This window comes from Schistocerca cancellata, chromosome 3 (genome assembly GCF_023864275.1).
Source record: "Schistocerca cancellata isolate TAMUIC-IGC-003103 chromosome 3, iqSchCanc2.1, whole genome shotgun sequence".
Taxonomy (NCBI): Eukaryota; Metazoa; Arthropoda; class Insecta; order Orthoptera; family Acrididae; genus Schistocerca; species Schistocerca cancellata.
In genome coordinates this window covers 916,635,129-916,658,256 of record NC_064628.1, presented here as the reverse complement: position 1 = coordinate 916,658,256, position 23,128 = coordinate 916,635,129, and the positions used below count along the sequence as shown (strand labels likewise).

Genomic DNA, 23,128 nt, shown 5'->3' with positions numbered 1-23,128 from the left:
AGAACGGCACTTCCCCTCCGGCGCTCGGCGTTTCCCCTATTGCGTCCTTCCATATACCCGACCACTACTGACCTCCCAAAGCGTGGCGTGACTGCACGTGTGCATGCTCCGCGTCCGTTGTTGGTTTTTGGACCTGTGTTTATTAGGAGTATTTCCCTGTTTCATCGCCCCCTATTCGCCCCTTTCGCGTGTGGCTCTGATCGGGAACCTCTTGACAGGACGTCATACGTTTTCCCACACAATTTAATATTTTCAAAATATATTAAAATTTCGTGTTGAATAAGAACTATATAGTCAATGAGCATTTTCGTCGAAACGAAACGCTGATCATTTCAATTGAATTGCATAAATCACAGTAACGGCAGACATTGTAATGCAGTTTTATAAACTATAATGACTAAAGTGTTTATGTGTGCTCCTTAAAGTTTTTAGTGTTCCGTACCTCAGTCGGTAAAACCGGCAATCTTGCAGGAATATTTTGTTGTCTGTCCGTCCGTCCGTTTGTCTGCCATTCTGTCTGTCCGACTGTTAAGGCGCCTTTCTCTCAGAAACGACTGGAGGCGTGAAGTTTAAATTTACGTCAACTACTAAGGTCTATAGTCCCTTGACCATATAAATGGAATCAAGAGATACGGAAAATTGTGCCACATATTTTGATGCTCGCAAACTCACTCATCACAGTCTTTAAATTAACCTCCTACAGACGTGTACATATCTGGCCTAGCGGTCTAGTGATTCCGACAAGAGGTAGCTGAGCTCGTTCGGTCGCCTGCCCAAGGATCCACTTTGGGTTGGACCACGGGTGTCTCACTCTTCGTTTGAATCTTCGTTTGAACCTTGCATTCACCTATCAAGGATGTGACGAGCCACCAGCAACAGCACGTGATTTGGGTTCCACGTTAATCTGTAGGTCCCCTTTCAACTGTTGGATAATTGGGGTAGTTTACGGACACGCAAGTCGCGGAAGTGGCGACCAACAGAATGTCTTGCACGAGTCCATGGAGCCGCACGATATTATTATTATTATTAAATTTGTGCGTAACCGAGACAACGCGGATCGTACTTGCACTTGTCCAGTTTTTTAACGGAAAATCTTTCTGTTGGAATACGACAAGAGGAAATAAGCAGTAGCCCATCAGGTGATTAGCTTTCGTATACAGTACTCTCACCATGTATATTAATTGAAAATGTTGTTTCTGCAATGGCGGGTTTAAACCAAGGAGTGTGTTTTGCCGTATGGAATCACTTCGTATTACACCTATTTGTCACACAGATCTCAGGATGTGACGTCGGAGAAGACCGAAAGCATTTCATTCAGATCGAAGGGTGGCTGATGCCAACCGAAACCAGTTCTTTCGTTTGAAATAACTGTCATTGTGGCAGACAATAACCAATAAACATATGTTTGTCTTACAGCTATCTGGCTTCCGAGTTTCATAGTACCCCCCCACCCACCCCTTCCTTGCCCCACAGCTTGGCTTCTGGTAGCAGCTCCATTCTTCTACAGATAATTCGTGTCAGTATTTTGCAGCCACGAGTTTGGAAATACCTATAAGCAGATGTCTTCTTACAAGGTAAACTCCCCATCGCACACCCCTCAGAGTGGTACGGTAGCCCATCAAAAACTGAACACAGACCAAGCATGGAAACGGGAAGGAGGTGTGAAAAAAGAAACAAAATACAAACAGTAAACAGTCCAAGCTCAAGAAATGGAAAATTGAGCAAATCTGAATAGTCACGTCGCCGTTATTATGTGCTCACTGTGTTCAAATCTCCCGCCTGCCCCAATTTTTTCACAAAAATGTGAAGTGTCCGTCCGGTATTGACGTGTCTGTTGGCTGTATTCAAATTTGGGTCTGAGTCACTGTATAGTGTCCGTTTGCGACCTACGTAATATCTTCTATTTGTTCCGCACAAGTAGCACCTCCGTTCCGTTTTAAAGTTTTGGCTCTTGAACTCCTTTGTTGTAACATAGTTCACAACCGTTTATTCGTTGTCTTCATTTCTGTGAGAGGTCTTCGCAACACGTCGCCTGCCCTCGCTATTCAGTCCAGCACTGTGACCACACAACCACGACGCTGTGTTTCTCGCAGTTCGCTCGATGCTGCGCGTCTCCAGCTTGGACCGGTCACTGTTTCTGTTTTTCTTCGTTTTGTTCACAGCTCAGTACACCTTCTTCATGTTTTCATGCTTGATCCGCGTTCAGCTCCTGACAGGCTACCCTCTGGGCCATTTTACCACTAAATCTGAGGTGGATGCGGCGGGGGAGTTTCCCTTATAAGTTGTAAAATGTAATCATTCAGTTAAGATGTGAAATGGAGCCCCAATTTACTTGTGAAGTATTGAAACACGACGTCCCCTTTGTCTCGAGAGTAGACACGTTTGTACGCCACTAGTTTCGCCTCGCTGAAGATCCGCTGGGGCGACCCAAGGAGGCACACGACAAAGCGTTGCGTCATCCAATTAACAAGGCCTTGCAGTGGGGAGGCCTTCCGCTGCCAGCCGTAATTGACAGAGCCATTAGCCGTGTCCAGACACGCGTTGGTCGCTCAGGGCGCAGCGCACAGAAGCGTACGGATCACAACGCGAGGTCGCCACTGGAGCGGAAGCCGGGACCTGATTCCTGAGCACCCACGCCTGCAGCTCACAACCTCGCTGAGGCGGTCGCCCCAGGACGTGATCAGACCTCAGGCAGTACCCTTGCCGTAACTACTCTCATCTTACCGCTGCGCACGTGGGCTGTACCTTGAAACATCACGTGCACGTGCGAGATGAATGGAGCCTCGTCTACAGAACGATCTAATACGGTGCTGTAGCAATGTTTTCAAAACAAGAACAACGTAGCTGTATGAAAATTGAACGTGCCAGGTGAAGTACGGCATGATAGTGTAGTCAAGGAATTCAAGAGGCTTCCGTGGGATCTCCATTGCCTTGAGCCACGGCCGCCTGTATTAGAGGCCGGAGTCGTCAAGCTGACAACGTCGTAGCCTGTGACGTCAGTAGGCCGGCTAGCGTGACCAGCTAGTCCGAGACTGAAATTTAGATTTCGTCGAATGCAGGCGACGTGTCAGATATAAATACGCAATCACGTATTACGCCGACTTTATGTCGGAATTACGCATTTTATTCTCGTTTCCTTGCAACGATGAACTTTTCAATAACTCACATGTGCTTGATAGCAGTATATTATGACGTTTTTACCAGAGATTTGGAGATACAAGTTCAGCAAACAATTTTGTGAGGTGCCTACTAACATTATTTGCAGACTTGCAATTATTTCAGTCTGTTATTTGAAATGTATTATCGTGTTCCTTCCTATATAAATGACAAACTAATATAAAAGTTTCTGACAGCTGCAACATATCTTTCAGACCTTTGTATGTGACGGTGGCATAATAATAATAATTTTTAACGAACGTTTTTTGTGTATTGTTCATTAGTATGTTAGATTTTTTTTAAAATCACAGGTCATACACAATCTATTTAAATACTTTCACACATCTTTATGAGTCAGAATGAACTGGTGACCTTGCTGTAGGATTTGCATAAGAAGCATGACTGAAATTTATCAGTGCATGAAAATTTATTTCATAGTGGCCACCTCCTCCTTGCCAGTGCTAATCAGAGCATTTAAGGACTGAGGTTGTGGGTAAGAAAGAAGTTTCATAATTTTGTGTCAAAAGTTATTTAAAGTTTTTAATTTTCTATTAACTCCCTCCTTCTTGGAACATATTAAATGGTCATTTTGGAGTTTGGTATAATTATTTAACAAAATGTTACACATAATGGAAACCAGCTTTTTGTAGATATCTGTAAGTGGCCTGCCACAGAGACATGAATCTGTTACAAATATTTGCAGAGAAACGTGTGATGCAACTCCTTGGTCAACCAGATTGAGTAGTAACTGCTTTTAATTTTGACAAGTGAGGAATTTTGTTTCATACTCTTCAGATACAAAAGTGCCAATTTCCACAACAATATCTGATGGCACAGTCGATCCACTTCGGATATTTATCTGTGGTGTGTGTGCCTAAAACAAAATCAGTGCATGTTGTACAACTGAGCAATTGTGTTGTTTTGTGTGCTGCATAACCACAAACATACAGAAGCACAGATTGGTGTACATCAACATTTTCATTGCCTATGTTGTTCAAAACACTTACAAACGGATTCACGTCAACATCCGTAGACATAACATCTGAGGTGCTTACGTCGTTCATTATTTCTGGAGAAAATTTTACTGGGCCATATTTTGCAAACTTTATTCCGAAAACACTCATTATACGCAACTTCTTTTCAGATTCAAATACCTGGGTTACAGAAACATTGTAGTTTCCACCCGATAATTGACGATACCTACTAAACTGTGATTCCAAATTATCAATTTGTAGTTTTCCCGTCAGAAGATACTGCACCCCTACACCACTGAAAGAATATTCAATAACTTCTGAAATAACAGAAGTCCAGTATAGCATAATTACACTGAAACGTCAGATAAAACAGACACGGCGAAAGTACGTAACAACTGCTTCCGTTCGCTACCTTATAGCCACAGTCATGCGGTAGGCCTTAACGTAACGTTGCCACATTTCAGTCCTCTGGCCTCTTAATACAGGCGGCCGTGCTTGAGCCCGAAGTAGACGATGCACCTGTGTTTGGAAATGCCGACTCCGGTTACACGCGACATACTGCTGGGGAGGAAATCCGAACAGGAAAGTAAATCGTTGTTTGTTTTTACGAAAAATTTATGACAGGTTAATGTTCTTATTCATTAACTATTGTTTTGTTATGCAGCTATCATGAAATTTCATTGGGACCTAATCAAAGTAAAACTTCTTCGAAACCGGGTAACTACCTTGCACAGCAAGGCAGACGTTTTATATTTGGCACAATGGTGCCTACAACCTTCCTCTATAACGGTGCAAAAGCATGGTGTCCTGCAACGTCAGCTTGGGGCTCTATGACGCTTCAAGCACCTAGGAGTCGACACATGTGAGAAAAAGGCCAGAGCTCAGAAGTACATATGATGTGTGAGGTGGATAAATGACACCACAGTAGCACCAAATTTCACAAAATTCTGCCCAGCTCCACCAAGGACGGGTCACACGATGGGATCTTACTCACATTTCATCCCTTCTTATGACACCAATGCAATGGAGGTCAGAACTGCAACACCCAGCTTTGAAGTCACACGTTTTTCTTATAAGTGACTGAGGGAAAGGTTAGAGATACACTGTCGCTCAGAATTGACATGTAAATGAGTCGAAGGGGGAATGTCCTTAAAAGGGTTGTGATTCCCCATCGCCCCTCCCCCTCCCGCTCCACACACACATTTCGCTGTCAAAAGTACAGTTCTCAGTGCGATCAGCGACAGCATAATGTTCTTGGCAACCTTTGACACTGTGTCATCCTCAGACATTTCAGCCCCTGTCTAAGGGCTGCAGAGACTATAAATATCATTGCTCCCCTGCAATTTTTGCTGTCCTGAACAGACTGGAACTACAGAGCCGGTGCACAGCTGTTCGACGAAATTTGAAAGTGATGCAAAGCAGCCAAGGGCGCTTACGCTTTTCCACCTCTCCTGTTTCACGCAACCTGTAGCATGATCACGGAATGATCCATCATTGACAAATGCGTGAATACAGTGGCAAAAGGGGCCTCTAAGACCTCTCAATTCAGCAGTATCCTCAGTGGCATATGGCGGCATTTATTGAGAATTTTAAAAATGTGGCTTAACAGGAGAAAGCCTGTGAAGTTTCCTTTGGCGCCTGCAGGCAGACAACCGCTTCACAACCGTCCAATGCCAGCTGCCTGCTTGCAGGTGTCTAATTCCGTGGTGGTTCCAACCTGTACACAGTCCACAGCTCGTGGTCTAGCGGTCGAATTCTCGCTTCCCGAGTACAGGGTCCCGGATTCGATTCCTGGCGGGGTCAGGGATTTTTCACATGCCTCAAGATGACTGGATGTTTGTGTAGTCCTCATCATTTCACCATCATTCGTGAAAGTGGCGAGTTTGGACTGAGCAAAGGTTGAGAATTTGTAATCCAGCCTGTATAGGACAGCAAAAATTCGGATCGCACTACACTCCGAAGGGAAGCGATCGCGTTCAGTGACAATGCAGCCCCACAATGCCCCAAATGGACAGAGGTGGTCAGCAGCGCCAAAGGTTATCAAGATCGTCGTCCTGTTGCTTATCACGGTGTTGTCTGTCGTTTTCGACATCAAAAGGTGTGGGAATCGACGCCCCAAGGAAAAGGGTGGTCTCATTGGCGAGTCGAGGCCCCTTCGTGTTGATTCTGACCTGCAGCGTGTCCGGCCACCCATAACAGAACTGCGTGATTTCAACCATTGATGTGGGTTTTCTGACTTCCACCGCAGAGGGGTCAAAAGAAGGCGTGAAGTGTGGGTGAGACAGGGTGTGACGACCTACCCATCGTGTGATACGTCCACGGTGGCACTGGGCACAACTGTGACGTCATTAAGGCAGCTTTCATGTCAATAAACTTCTGAGCTCTGATCTACTTTCGCACGTATCGATACATTCCTGTTTGAAGTACCGCTGAGGCCGAGGATAACGTTTCAGGGCACCACGCTTTTGCACCGTTACGGAGTAAAGTGGTAGAAAGCTTTGAACCAAATTTCAAACCTCCGCGTTTCAATGGAAGGTAATTACAGCGTTCAGGAGAAGTGATCCTTTAATTCTGTTGCGCATTGTATGTTACTACTCTACTGAATTACGGGGTCCACCTTCCGTCTTATATCATGACACTTGCTTGCACAATAATACTTTTATTTTACATTGCTTTACTAGAGCGTTTTCACATAAAATATACAGATACTCTTTCAGCTATTGCCATGACGGTGGCCGTAAACGTTAGGAAAAGGGCAGAACGACAACGAACGACGTCGATGATGACGAAAAGCAAGCCATAGTGGATTTCCAACCTGGCTGTGAAGGAGGGACCAGGCTGGGACATATATTTCCTATTAATAAAGAAACCGAGGCCCAAAATCCGAGGGAAATACGGATCTTCGTGAAAGGGACGTGAGCCGTTTCGACAAGCTGCTGTCGATAATACAGGAAGGAAATCGTCCAAGTGACACTATAGTGTGGAACGCAATTTCATCTACTCGGAAGTAAGAATTATACAATTTTTTCTCAATATTGTGATCAGAGTCTCTTGCCGCCTGTTCTCCTTCCTGGCATCCTGAAAGAAAGAAAAAGATGCAGTCAATTAAAACGTGAAATTTCGTCAGTTAAGTCGCTACGTTTAGAAATAGAAAATCGCTTGCGAAATTTATATTCATATTTATTCAGAAATAAACACCAAACAAGGCACATTACTAAGATAAAGAGGCTCGTGAATATCCTAGAGACGCCTTTCGTCGCTACACCCCGGATTACGACGTTCATATTTGCTTCTTGCGTCCGATTTCTAGATTACGAAGTTGTACTACAAAGAATGCTTCAGTTCTGTACAGTACCTCCTCATTAGTTACGTGACCTACCCATCTAATCTTCAGCATTCTTCGGTAGCACCACATTTCAAAACCTTCTATACTCCTCTTATCGAAACTGTTTATCGTCCATGTTTCACTTCACTACACCGCTACGCTCCATACAAATACTTTCAAAAAGGACTTCCTGACACATCTATACTCGGTGTTAGTACATTTCTGCTCTTCAGAAACGTTTCCCTTGCCTTAGCCAGTCTACATTTTGTATTCTCTCAACTTCGACCGTCATCAATTATTTTGCTGCCAAATAACAAAACTCATCTCAGTGTCATCTGATTTAATTCGTCTACACTCCATTATCCACGTTTTGCTTTTGTTGATATTATATCCTTCTTTCAAGACACAGTTCATTCCTTTCCGCTGTTCTTTGCTGTCTCTGACAGAATTACAATGTCGTCGGCAAACCTCAAAGTTTTTATTTCTTCTCCATGGATTTTATTTCCTACTTCAAATTGTTCTATTGTTTCCTTTGCTGCTTGCTCAATGTATAGATTGAATTACATTGGGGATAGGCTACAACCCTGCCTCACTCCCCTCTTAACCAATGCTTCTCTTTCATGCCCCTCGACTCTTTACAACTGTAATTTGGTTTCTGTACAAATTGTAAGTAGCCTTTCGCTCCCTATCTTTTACAACTGCCACCTTCAGAATTTGAAGAGAGTATTCGATTCAACATTGTCAAAAGCTTTCTTTGCCTCTACAAATGCTAGAAACGTTGATTTGCCTTTCCTCAACCCAGCTTCTAAGATAAGTCGTAGGATTGGCATACCCTCTCGTACTCCTACACTTCTACAGAATTCAAATTGATCTTCCCCGAGGTCGGCTTCTACAAGTTTTTCCATTCTTCTGTAAATGATTCGTGTTAGTATATTGCAGCTGTCACTTATTAAACTGACAGTTCGATAATTTTCACACCTGTCAAATCCTGCTTTCTCTGCGATTGGAATTATTGTATTCTTCTCGAAGTCTGAGGGTATTTCGCTGTCTCATACGTCTTGCTCACTAGCTGGTAGAGCCGGCCGTGGTGGCCGAGCGGTTCTAGGCGCTACAGTGTGAAACCGCGCGACCGCTACGGTCGCAGATTCGAATCCTGCCTCGGGCATGGATGAGTGTGATGTCCTTAGGTTAGTTAGGTTTAAGTAGTTCTAAGTTTAGGGAAGTGATGACCTCAGCAGTTAAGTCCCATAGTGCTCAAAGCCATTTGAACCATTTGAACTATCTGGCAGAGTTCCGTCATGGCTGGCTCTCCCAATGGTATCCGTAGTTCTAACGGAATGTTGTCTACCCTCGGGACCTTGTTTCGACCTACATTTTCAGCGTTGTGTCAAATTCTTCACGCAGTATCATATCTCCCCTCTCATCTTCATTTACGCCCTCTTCAATGTCTATAATATTGTCCTCAAGTACATCGCCCTTGTGTAGACCCTCTGTATACTCCTTCCGCCTTTCTACTTTCCCTTCTTTGCTTACGACGGGGTTTCCATTTGATCTCTTGAAATTCATACAGTTAGTTCTCTTTTCTAGAAAGGTCTTCTTAATTTTCCTGTAGGCGACACCTATCTTACCCCTAGTGATATACAGTTCTGCATCCTTACATTTATGCTCTAGCCATGCTTGCTTAGCCATTTTGCGGTTCCTGTCGATATCATTTTCGAGACGTTTGTATTCCTTTTCATCTGCTTAATTTACTGCATTTTTATATTTTCTTTTCATCAATGGAAATCTATATCTCTAGTGTTACCCAAAGATTTCTACTAGCCCTCGTCTGTTTACCTACTAGATTATATGCTGCCTTCACTATTTCATCTGTCAGAGATACCCATTCTTTTTCTGCCGTATTCCTTTCCCCTGTTCTTGTCAATCGTTCCCTAATGATCCCTCTTAAATTCTACACAACCTCTAGTACTTTGAGTTTGTCCAGGTCCTGTCTCCTTAAATTCCTACCTTTTTGCAGTTTCTTCACTTTAATCTACAGTTCATAACCAATAAACTGTGGTCAGGAACCACATCTGCCACTCGAAACTTCTTTGAATTTAAAAGCTGGTTCGTAGATCTCTGTCTCAATCATCTATTCAGTCTGAAATTTTCCGATGTCTCCAAGTCTCCTCCACGTATACAGCATTCTTTCATGATTGTTAAACCAAGTATTAGATATGATAACGTTATGCCCTGTGCAAAACTCTACCAGGCGGCTTCCTCTTTCATTCCTCACCCCCGGTCCCTATTCACCCACTACTTTTCTTTCTCTTCCTTTCCCTACTATCATATTCCAGTCCCATGATTATTAAATTTTCGTCTCCCTTAACTATCTCAATAATTTCTTTCATATCAGCATTCCTTCAATCTCTTCGTCATCTGCGGAGCTTGTTGGCATATAAACGTGTACTGTGGTAGACGTGGGATTCGTTTCTATTTTGGCTCCGTTCGTTATGTTGTTCCTAGTAGCTTACCCGCATTCCTATATTTTTCCTTATTATTAAACCTGCCTTACCCCTACTTGATTTTGTATTAATTAACTTGTATTCACCTGAGCAGAAGTCCTATTCCTCCTGGCACCAAGCTTCACTAACTTCCACTTGTAACACCATAGCTCTAATGCTCTACTGATTTATTTTGCTTTTGTTTCATTTAATATTACATCGTTAAGCTCCTGTAAATGTTTTTGATTGAATAGATAACACAAAATTGTATACTCTTTTCTTTGTTAAAACTTTGATGTCGTGGTTGGTTTCAATGCAAAGTAGTGTATCTTTCATTTAAACTCTTTGTTGAGAGAACAAAACTTACCGTATATAATTGTAATTTTGTGTGAATAATTTTTTGTAGAGATGTCAATATGTGTAAATGTTTTGTTTTATTTAATGCATTTGGTTGCTGTTATGTAAATTGCTGATCCTCATTTAGGGTTCTTAGTTAGTTTGTATGTAAATGGTGTAGTGGTTCCCCTCGGGAACGGAACTGTGTAGCGCGCGCAAATTGTGGTTGGCCTAGGTGGAAAAGGTGGAACCGATAGTCAGTCGGGGACAAGCTACGAGTCGGGGATGAGCTACCAAACTGTGCATTGCCATGTAAAAGATGCATATTGTGCTGGTTCCGAGAGAGGATTTTTCTGCTACTTTCCAATGCCTCAGATGGATGGATAACTAGCTGAAACTATTCTGGAATTTGTATCTATCATCGCCACCAAGAAATGACAAGAGTCCAGCAATTGTACCTGCAGTTCCACCTACCAACATGCAGTTGCCACCACATTGCGCAATCATTGCATCGGAATACTACAATGATGTACAGTGAAGGATCAGCTTAACGGATGTGTCAGTGTGCTCAAATATAAGGTAATTTATATTTGAATTTATGTACCTACCCTTAATTTTCTCCTCATCATAACACCTCTCAGGTTCCTCTCCGTTTGAGCTAAAGTGATATCCGAGTGTCCTTACTAAAAGAACATTAAAGCCCAATATTTTGCTCATTAATGCCTCTTCAACATAGTAAAGAGAAAGTTAAAGTTAATGTGGCAAGAGAGTGAGTTAAAGTCAATGATGCTTGCTAAATATATTTTTCCTAGTAAAACTGCTTATTAATGTGTTGTTGCCAACTTAAAATTAAAATTTCTTAAGACTGAGGCTTATAAAGTTTTGCTTAGTAAATGATCACATTACTGCCTGTTGTAAATCGCAGAAGGTGAGTCAGTATCTTACATATATGTTAATTTTGTGTCTCACTGTAGTAAAAGTGGAAAACTGCAGTTGTGAAACGTTATATACTCATGTTTGTTAAGTGTATGTCTCTCTTGTGTATAGGAAGGGCATATTAATAATATAACAAGATCCACAGTTTGTCTATTGTATTAATGCTGGGTATCAAGTAATGGGAAGACCACTAATTATAAAAAACCATAATTTCTTTAAAGCCTGAAAGTAATAGGGTGTTTTGGTATCTCTTATAATTTTGCAAATAGTTCTGCTGCTCTAACTGCTAGCTTCATTCTTAACGTAAACAAATGTATGTGTCAGAGTTCACTGCACTCCCGTGTGACAAAGTATAGGTTGTGTTTATCCACTAAAATTACTAATAACTATTTTCTTGAACGAGAATGTTAATCATTCTCTTGCCTAGTTAAGCTAGCGGCCGTTTTCTTTATCAGTTAAACAGTGCAGATAGGCAAAATTTTGTTCGTACTGTTCAAATATTTACGTAATTCTGACTTTCATTTCCGATAAGCCACCTCCGTTAGGAACAACACGGTCAACATAACAAAATTCCTCTCAGAGGGTAACACTGCTCTGTTGCTTTATACCATAATTGCTATAACAAAATAATTCTGTTTTATAAGTTGCCTCCAGTTTTGAGGTTATGGTATAACAGTAGCAGACAGGAGTGTTATACACTGTACCTAACTTTGACCTATCAATCTCCATTTTTAAATTTTTTAACCCGCCTGCCAGGCTAAAGCATCTAACATTCCACGCTCTGATCCGTAGAACACCCCTTTTGTTTCTTCTCATGAGGACGTCGTCGAGAGTAGTCCCCGCCCGGAGATCCGAATGCGGGACTATTTTAAATCCGGAACATTTTACCCGAGAGGTGATGATCGTCATTTAATCATACAGAGGTCGCGCAAACACGTCTGACCTTGCGGTCACTGGCCAGCCGAACACAGGTGTGATTTCTGCAGTGTTGGAACTAGCGATGGGAAAATCCGGCCTGTTGAAACCGATACGGGTATTTTACTTCTCAATAATGGGCAGTTTTTGGTATTTGGCATCATTTGTAATTTTTTTTTAAATTTTACTAATAATCGGGTAAAAAGCCGATATATCAGTTAGCCACGGTAGCGGTTCTAAAATTTCTTTTTTAAGTGAACCTTTTACTTTTTGTTAAAAAAGAGTAATTTCTATTCGTACGTTATTGCTATGAAATATAGCCTTGTAATAGAAAATGGGGAAAGAAATCTGTCATATTTTAATAACAATGGCGACAAAAAGTAGTAACAAACACAGGGCATTAGAATTGCTACAATGCTGCCGAGACAAAAACCTGTTACCATGTGGCGCCGCGTACTAGCCTGTACACGTGTACATGCGTATACGAGACTTGTCCCCGTCTGATGTATAGTTTCTCGCAGCTGCCGACGGATCAGTTGTATTACAGAATGGCACCAAGTCTAGTATGCAACGATTTTGCGAAGTGCAGTATCAGTGAGTTACAATGCTCCACGTGCTTTAAAAAAATTAAAAACGGGCAGAGCCACAACAAACTTCCGTCATCATACGAGAAGAAAACTGAAAACATCAGAATTCATTCACAATTTTGCGATAAAAATGGAAGGTAGCTGATCTGCTATCCGTGTCTACATAATACGCCTTTACCTGCTTGTAGCGGTTGAAAACGGACAAATGGTTCAAATGGCTCTGAGCACTATGGGACTTAACATCTTAGGTCATCAGTCCCCTAGAACTTAGAACTACTTAAACCTAACTAACCTAAGGACATCACACACATCCATGCCCGAGGCAGGATTCGAACCTGCGACCGTAGCAGTCCCGCGGTTCCGGACTGAAGCGCTTAGAACCGCACGGCCACCGCGGCCGGCCGAAAACGGACAAATTAACATGATAAATAGAGTTCTTCAACCTCATTTTTCACCCTTGAGCCCTGACTACTCCTTATGCGCAAATAGTGGTATGATCCTCGACTGACACGTGATTCTTGAGCAGAGTTCCAAAAAATTAGAATCAGTAGGAGAATGTTGCTAATTTTTTGTAGTGGTCAACCACTTATCACTTATCGACAAAGCCAGTGAACAGTGGAGAGACTACGTTTTCTTTTATTTGCATATTTAATATTTTAGTTTTATGTATCTTGAAACGCCGCAATTGGACATTTCCCAATCTCTGTTCGATTTATACGTTTATTACGGGAAATAATAGGAATAATACCCGAATACCTGTTATTCCAGAAAACCGTTATTTAAAGCAGTTTTAATAGCCAGTTTAAACTGGTGTAAAAAAGTTATTAAGGAAAACCGGTTGTTTCAGCGATAACACCCATCCCTATTTGGAACGTGTGGACACTCTCATTCACCGCGCGGGGTAGCCGTGACGTCAGAGGCGCCTTGTCACGGTCCGTGTGGCTCCCACCATCGGAGGTTTGAGTCCTCCCTCGGGCATGGGTGTGTGTGTTGTCCATAGCGTAAGTTAGATTAAGTAGTGTGTAGGCATATCGACCGATGACTTCAGCAGTTTGGTCCCGTAAGACCTCACCACAAATTAATTAAATTACTCTCTCATTCGGGGTGATTGTCGGATCACATTCAAACACCTTGCTGCTCAACTGGATGTCTCTGTTGCTAGTTTTGACACACTCGCCCACCATTCGGGGTATCAAAAGTGTGTGGCCGCTGGGTTCCTTGCCGCCTAACAAGAAGGGCACGAAGAGGAACGAAGGACTCATCTGTGGGGAGTTGCTAGCGTGTTACGAGTCTCATCCTAATAATTTTTGTCGAACATCATCATAGGCGATGAAACATGGGTTCATCACTTCGAACTGAAAACAATGCGGCCCTCCAAGGGCTAGTCACACCACCTCTCCTCCGATGAAAAAGTTCAAAGCCGCTCTCCCTGCCGGTAAAGTCATGGCAACAGTCCTCTGGGACTCTCAAGGGGTTATTCTGTTTGATCTCATCCCTCATGGTGCAACGATGAACTTTGAATTTTATTGTACTACCGACGACTGTGCCGCTAAAGCGGAGTTATTGAACGCAGTTTTCCGAAATTCCTTCACCAGACAAGACGAATGGAATATTCCAGAATTTAAAAACACGAACAGCTGCTAGCATGAGTTTCTTAGAAGTAGATACCTTAGGGGTTGCGAAGCAACTCAAATCGCTTGATACGGTCAAGTCTTCAGGTCCAGATCGTATACCGATTAGCTTCCTTTCAGATTACGCTGATGCAATAGCAATCATATACAACCGCTCTCTCACCGATCGATCCGTACCTACAGATTGGAAAATTGCGCAGGTCGCACCAGTGTTTAAGAAGGGTAGTAGGAGTAATTCATAGAACTACAGACCTATATCATTGACGTCGGTTTGCAGTAGGGTTTTGGTGATTATACTGTACTCAGACATTATGAATCACCTCGAAGGGAACGATCTATTTATAGGTAATCAGCATGGTTTCAGAAAACATCGTTCTTGTGAAACGCAGCTAGCTCCTTATTCGCACGAAGTAATGGCCGCTATCGACAGGGGATCTCAAGTTGATGTATTTCTAGATTTCCGGAAAGCTTTTGACACCGTTCCTCACAAGCGACTTCTAATCAAGCTGCGGGACTATGGGGTATCGTCTCAGTTGTGCGACTGGATTCGCGATTTCCTGTCAGGAAGGTCGCAGTTCATAGTAATAGACGGCAAAGCATCGAGTAAAACTGAAGTGATATCAGGTGTTCCCCAGGGAAGCGTCCTGGGACCTCTGCTGTTCCTGATCTATATAAATGACCTGGGTGACAATCTGAGCACTTCTCTTAGGTTGTTCACACATGATGCTGTAATTTACCGTCTAGTAAGGTCATCCGAAGACCAGTATCAGTTGCAAAGCGATTTAGAAAAGATTTCTGTATGGTATGGCAGGTGACAGTTGACGCTAAATAACGAAAAGTGTGAGGTGATCCACATGAATTCCAAAAGAAATCCGTTGGAATTCGATTACTCGATAAATAGTACAATTCTCAAGGCTGTCAATTCAACTAAGCACCTGAGTGTTAAAATTACGAACAACTTCAGTTGGAAAGACTACATAGATAATATTGTGGGGAAGGCGAGCGATAGGTTGCGTTTCATTGGCAGGACACTTAGAAGATGCAACAAGTACACTAAAGAGACAGCTTACACTACACTCGTTCGTCCTCTGTTAGAATATTGCTGCGCGGTGTGGGATCCTTACCAGGTGGGATTGACGGAGGACATCGAAAGGGTGCAAAAAAGGGCAACTCGTTTTCTATTATCACGTAATAGGGGACAGAGTGTGGCAGATATGAAACGCGAGTTGGGATGGAAGTCATTAAAGCAAAGACGTTTTTCGTCGCGGCGAGATCTATTTACGAAATTTCAGTCACCAACTTTCTCTTCCGAATGCCAAAATATTTTGTTGAGCCCAACCTACATAGGTAGGAATTATCATCAAAATAAAATAAGAGAAATCAGAGCTCGAACAGAAAGGTTTAGGTGTTCGTTTCTCCCGCGCGCTGTTCGGGAGTGGAATGGTAGAGAGATGGTATGATTGTGGTTCGATGAGCCCTCTGCCAAGCACTTCAATGTGAATTGCAGAGTAATCATGTAGATGTAGATGTAGACCGGAAATGGAAGAAACGGCTTTAGCGTGTTCGTCGAGTCAATAGTACAAACGAACTTCTCCTTATCCATGACAACATAGGGCCTCATACACGCCTCCACACCGAAAAGGAGGTCACAAAACATCGTTGGACTGTTATTCCTCATCCACGTCCGCTACTAATGGTCTAGTGGCTAGCGTTGCTGCCTCTGGATCACTGGGTCTTGGGCTCGCTTCCCGGCCGGGTTGGGGTTTTTTCTGCCCGGGTTGGGGTTGGGGTTGTTTTGGGGAAGGAGACCAGACAGCGAGGTCATCGGTCTCATCGGATTAGGTAAGGATGGAGAAGGAAGTCGGCCGTGCCCTTTGAAAGGAACCATCCCGGCATTTGCCTGGAGCGATTTAGGGAAATCACGGAAAACCTAAATCAGGATGGCCGGACGCGGGATTGAACCGTCGTCCTCCCGAATGCGAGTCCAGTGTCTAACCACTGCGCCACCTCGCTCGGTTTTCTGCCCGGGGACTGGGTGTTTGTGTTGTCCTCATCATTTCATCACCGCCATCATTCGTGACAGTGGCTAGACTGGACTGTGTACAAAAATTGGGCTCTATAAAAATTTGGACTTTGTACTGGCGCTGACGACACCGCATTTGAGTGCCCCACAAACCAAACATCATCATATCATCATATCATCATCTTCATCCTCATGCACCCTAGAGCCCGGATCTCGCAACTTCCGACTTCCATCTGTTTGGCAAAATGAGGGACGAACTCCGCGGGAAGCAGTAGGTGGATAGTGGGGAGTTTATTGATGCAGCAAGGTGTTGGCTCCGATATCGACAAGTAGGGTGGTACCATGTGGGCATACAAACCTTCCCATTAAGTGACTTAATGCAGTCGCATTGCACGGAGATTATGTTGAAAAGTAGGATTTTGTAAGCAAAACAATGGGTGATAATATAATGTATTGGAATCCTGAATAAAAGCTACCTGCTTTCAGAAAAAAATGTTTTGCATTACGTATCGAAAGTCCCTCGTATTACTTATGTAACCTTGCTAGTGGCAACCATTTCGTAGACCTCTAATATACAAGCGCAGTTTCTCCTGACACTTTTATACAGTTAGTTATGGAAACATGTCATGCAATAATACCGCACTAAGATATATTCGTAAGTAATGTATTCACTCACACAGATTCCTGTATATAGTTTTATTTGTCGTTTCTGTTGCAAAGAAATATGAGTAAGTCATTTCACTCAAACTAAGCAATTAATTTTTGCCATATCTAGTGGATACCCTGTTACGGTTTCGTCCAATGTTGAACGAGATGCAGTGCACAATATTGCAGGTGTGGCTCATGGCGGTGGTATGACTTGAACACAATTTCGATTTAAATTGCCAAGTTGACGCTTATACAAAATGTCATGGATAGCCATTCTTGCCTGGAGCTGTTGTTCTGGAACCAACTTCTCGAGCTCCACTGCCCACGTGCTGTCAAAGTGCATCGCCTCACGTCCTACACATTATAAGCTTTGCCTTGCCATCTTTAGAATTTCTTCTTGTGGCATGACCTTTTCTTTCTTTTGGCCTCCCAGGGTATCAGATCGTCTGTCTGCTTAGTTTCAGTGATTTATAACAAGGATTATTAGTAATTAGAATCATGACGCGTTGAATGTCTACTTCTCTTAATGTATTCAGTTGCGTGGTTTGCCAGAAGCATAGAAAGAAACTGCAAAAGCGTTTGAATTTTCCGGTCTTTGCATCTCTTAGACACAACTGTAAGCAATTTTTCAGTGTAGTTATGCTGGCAGTAATAAATTTCAACTACGAGATCCTAATGGTGGATGTCGGAATGAATTGTCGTGTATCAGACAGCGGTGTTCTTTACTATTTCAAGTTTGGAGACTTGCTTCTATACAGAAAGCTGTAGAAGAAGTCCTACTAAAGAGCGACAATTCTGCTCCGTTTATTTTCGTTGGGGATGATGCATTTGCAGTAACAGATACTACTGACTAGGCAACAAAGAATTTTCACCTAGCGTCTCAGTCGTGTACGCAAGGCTCTGGAAAACACTCTCCCGAGAAAGCGAGAATAATGGTGCTGTGTGTGTTGTTATTTACTCAATTAGCTGAGTAGAAGTAAATCTGTATCCAACTGCCATACAAGTCAACTAGACAATGAAAATGAGGAGGGACGTGCTACTGTCCCAGGCTCGCGGAGAGGGACAAGCGAGTTAATTAGTCCACAACCTACGAGGTCACTAAATTCATATGGAAGTAGCAAAACAATCAGAGACACTTCTTGTAATTTCCTTAATAAAGAGGGTAAAGTAGCGTGGAAAGATAACGTTTGTTAATTTTGCTTGCATGAGTGAATTATAAACTGAGATGTATTATCATCAAAAGTTGTGTGTTTAACATGAATAAAAATTCACTAAAGAAAACTTACGGAACTGTGAATTTTTCCTTCTCCACTGTTTCCGTGGTGCTAACTGATGTTACAACTTCCTGGTGTAGTTCAACACTTATGAACTAATATGACATTGGCCTTGAGTGTGAAAAGTGACTGCACGTGTATTTAAATGTAATTTTAAGCAGACGACTGTGTGTACCAAAGACTATATTTGATTACGATGTAACTTTGATACGTGCCCATTACACTAAGCGTTTATTCCTTGTTCATTTTGTCTTATTAACTTTATAGAGAAGAATTACTCCAATTGTGTTTTAAATATGGATGTGGTCTAGTCGAGTCTCTAGCACCGATATACGATTAATGAACTGTGAATTATCGAGTAGAATCGTTATCTGTGTTTATTACATGCTGTAACAAGCAATAATTGGAATTGAGAAAGCTAGAATAAAAGCTGGACCCATCAAATTGATGGTGAGGCAACTTTCAAGCTTGCTGTTCACGGTCTATGCATGATTCCAGAGTCTGCGACGAGCTGCAAGGATCTACAACTGCTCCACATAGCACTACATGGTGGCCACCGACTTGTTAACAGTCTTTGTATCATTATCTGCACTTGATTCCCTAATACATTGTCTTACAATGTAATCTCAGATTTTGTGTAAAATAATTACAAGTAAAATTAGGGAGATAGTATTTTAGACTAACAGGAAGCTCATTTGTTCAAGTCACCATTGAGATGGTTCCGCTTCCTCGGAGCCTGTCCCACATTTTCCTGCTTCTCTGTCTCTTTACTTCCCATCTGAAAGTGGATGTCAAAGAATTTAATTTCTTTAAGATACCTTGTTAGTTGCAAGGAGAAAGCACTCCACATATTTATTAAGTAAAATATCGTAAGAATCACTTTTGACCACACGATTGTAATACTGTTAAGCCATCACGTGCCACAATAGGGGCTCTGAATGATAAACCGCAATGCACTCAAGCAAAAATGCGCTCTCTTCTTGGTTGTTTAAGCTAGATGTAAACGAACGCGCCTCGCGTGGTAATCAAACAGCGAACGGGAATATGTCGAACACAGTAGGAGGCCGCGTGAGAATCTCGCAAAAGTTATTGTCAATACTATCTACAAACTGCACAATATTTCCAGGCAGCACAGTATATTTTCTAAGTTTTTGATGTCCTTAGTTATTTGATGTCCTTAGTTATTTCGCAGCCTTTCAGTCTCACCCCTAGACAGTCAACACTATTGCCTATGTTGGAAACATTGTCAATATTGTCATGTTGATTAATCGGGTTTCTGCCGGTTATTCGCGTCTTCTACATCTACATCTACATGTCTACTCCACAATTCACATTTAAGTGCTTGGCAGAGGGTTCATCGAACCACAATCACACTATCTCTCTACAATTCCACTCCCGAACAGCGCGCGGGAAAAACGACCATCTAAACCTTTCTGTTCGAGCTCTGATTTCTCTTATTTTATTTTGATGATCATTCCTAAATATGTAGGTTGGGCTCAACAAAATATTGTCGCATTCGGAAGAGTAAATTGGCGACTGAAACTTCGTAAACAGATCACGCCGCGACGAAAAACGTCTTTGCTTTAATGACTTCCATCCCAGCTCGCGTATCATATCTGCCACACTCTCTCCCCCATTACGTGATAATACAAAACGAGCTGCCCTTTTTTGCACCCTTTCGATATCCTCCGTCAATCCCACCTGGTAAGGATACCACACCGCGCAGCAATATTCTAACAGAGGACGAACGAGTGTAGTGTAAGCTGTCTCTTTAGTGGACTTGTTGCATCTTCTAAGTGTCCTGCCAATGAAACGCAACCTATCGCTCGCCTTCCCCACAATATTATCTATGTGGTCTTTCCGACTGAAGTTGTTCGTAATTTTAACAGTCAGGTACTTAGTTGAATTGACAGCCTTGAGAATTGTACTATTTATCGAGTAATCGAATTACAACGGATTTCTTTTGGAACTCATGTGGATCACCTCACACTTTTCGTTATTTAGCGTCAACTGCCACCTGCCACACCATACAGCAATCTTTTCTAAATCGCTTTGCAACTGATACTGGTCTTCGGATGACCTTACTAGACGGTAAATTACAGCATCATGTGCGAACAACCTAAGAGAAGTGCTCAGATTGTCACCCAGGTCATTTATATAGATCAGGTACAGCAGAGGTCCCAGGACGCTTCCCTGGGAAACACCTGATATCACTTCAGTTTTACTCGATGATTTTCCGTCTATTACTACGAACTGCGACCTTCCTGACAGGAAATCACGAATCCAGTCGCACAACTGAGACGATACCCCATAGGCCCGCAGCTTGATTAGAAGTCGCTTGTGAGGAACGGTGTCAAAAGCTTTCCGGAAATCTAGAAATACGGAATCAACTTGAGATCCCCTGTCGATAGCGCCCATCACTTCGTGCGTTGCACGATATTTCAACTGCGTGACTCGCAGTCCTCTCTTCAGGTGCTGCCTGTTACTGATTCCAGTGTGGAACGAGTCCGGTATTTACGCCTACGCTGTGCTAGGCGTTCCCTCTGCAGTCCACCCCGCTTCTCGCCCTCTGTCCCCTGGTGTGCGCCGACCAATAGCTGCGGCTCTAGCACTTCCTTCTAGCTGCGGCTGTTCCGAACGCTGTGTGCGTCCTTCCTGGTTATTATCCGTTGTCAATATAGCTGAATTAAGTGCTGAATGGCGTCCAAGATGTGCTAGACGTTTTATCTTCCGATTGTCGTCATTTGAGTCCTTCTGTGAATTAGGACTAGCGGTTATAGGCGCTCAGTCCGGAACCGCGCGACTCCTACGGTCGCAGGTTCGAATCCTGCCTCGGGCATGGATGTGTGTGTTAGGTTTAAGTAGTTCTAAGTTCTAAGGGACTGATGACCACAGATGTTAAGTCCCATAGTGCTCAGAGCCCAGCCTTCTGTGAATTAGGACGTTCTGTTACCGTGCTGTGTCGTGTTAGGCGTTCCGTCCGAAGTTCTTGCCCCCCCCCCCCCCCCCCCCCCAGAAGCGGCTGTGCGTCATTTTCAGGCGGATTGTGTCCAAATCGTCGCTCGAGACTCAGAAGAGCGTCCTCAGATACTTTGTATGTTGTCTGAGGTGCCATTTCACGTACGTCCTTAGTTACATGTCCTGGGCTGTCATCTCTAATTCCATTTTATACTTACGCATCTCAAGATGAGTGAGGACTCGGAAAGCTCCATTCATTCACGAGAGGTGGCGTGTAGCTGTCTTCCTCTGCTCGGTTGCAGATTAATTCGCTAATGGTGTTGCATGGCGGGTTGGTCAATGACTATGTGAGGAGCGTCTTTCATTTTATAATTTTACTCAGTGAGAATGCGCCGTGACTCCCCTACGCAGAGACATAGATCGTAAATTAAACACTTTGCTCGAGGTGATAGAAATATGTGGAGCGCCACCTGGTATACTATGATGATTTATATGTTCGAGAATTAATACTCAATGGATGTAGTGCACAGTCATCTATCCATGTTCGCACTGATACTCGCAACTTGGAGAAGGGGTGGTTTAGCTATGATATTGAAATTGGGGGAATATGCTGTCACATCAATGGCCGGTGTTGAAGTTACTGTAAAATCCAGAATGAGATTTTCACTCTGCAGCGGACTGTGCGCTGATATGAAACTTCCTGGCAGATGAAAACTGTGGGCGGACCGAGACTCGAACTCAGGACCTTTGCATTTCTTTTTTTTTAATCTCATTTTTTTCTCTTTCGTTCATTGCATCTGCTCGGGGCGGACGTCGTAAGACATCCGTTTAAGTTCGTTGTTGATCGATTAACTCAGTTTTTTTTTTATTAGAGAGGGCACGTAACCCTCTGACCGAACACGCTGAGCTACCGTGCCGGCTGTCACTGAGCTACCCAAGCACGACTCAAGTCCCGTCCTCACAGCTTTACTTCTGTCAGTTACCTCGTCTCCTACCTTCCAAACTTTACGGAAGCTCTCCTGCGAACCTTGCAGAACTAGCCTGGGGGATGTTTCCAAAATGAGATTTTCACTCTGCAGCGGAGTGTGCGCTGATATGAAACTTCCTGGCAGATTAAAACTGTGTACGGACCGAGACTCGAACTCGGGACCTTTGCCTTTCGCGGGCAAGTGCTCTACCAACTGAGCTACCCAAACACCACTCACGCCCCGTCCTTACTGTAAAATTGTTCACGCTCTCGACTGTGATGCTTATTAGTAGAGTACATGGTTGTTATCTTTTCCACTCCATCCGTGCACTGGATAATGATTGACTGATGTTGTTCGTATGAGTTGGGGAAAAAGTTTTGGTGGATAGACAGCAACTTCTGGGGTGGAGAGCGCCGAAACACCGATCGAGCACATGAGTGCAATATAAGGAATCAGTCGAAACGGAACGCAGTCATGAGCTATTCCATCAGTGTGAGAGAGGAGTATAAATGTAGAGCTCATGAATCACCTACGAACTGTAGTTTGCAGACCCATGCCAACATGGTAAATGTCTTCGAGTTCGCTTATGTTGTAATTGTCTATTATTTAAAGTAAACCGATGTGTGGCGTGTTATGCTATCATCTGTAAGAATATGGTTTACACCATGCAACGTTTAATTTCCTATGAAACGCCTTAGGTCAGAACATCTTAATGTCAGTTTAGAACCTGACACTGGCGTCAAAGTCATGACAGAGAAACGAAATGTTTGGCATTGAACAAAAGCGTGTCTGAACCAGCACCAGAGGGTGCGTCTCATGCGACTTAGTATAGTCTGCGGCATAAGATTATTCGCCTAGATTACAGCTGGTCAAACTTTAAAGTGACCTCTGCAGCGCCTGTATATTTAATAGGC

At 43.0% G+C, this 23,128-nt stretch overlaps 1 non-coding gene across 1 annotated transcript; it reads right to left on the bottom strand.

The window, feature by feature from the left end:
• Positions 1-22,368: 22,368 nt before the first annotated feature.
• Positions 22,369-22,442, bottom strand: Trnas-cga (transfer RNA serine (anticodon CGA)). Its single transcript has one exon. It is a non-coding gene; the product is annotated as a tRNA-Ser (tRNA).
• Positions 22,443-23,128: the final 686 nt, after the last annotated feature.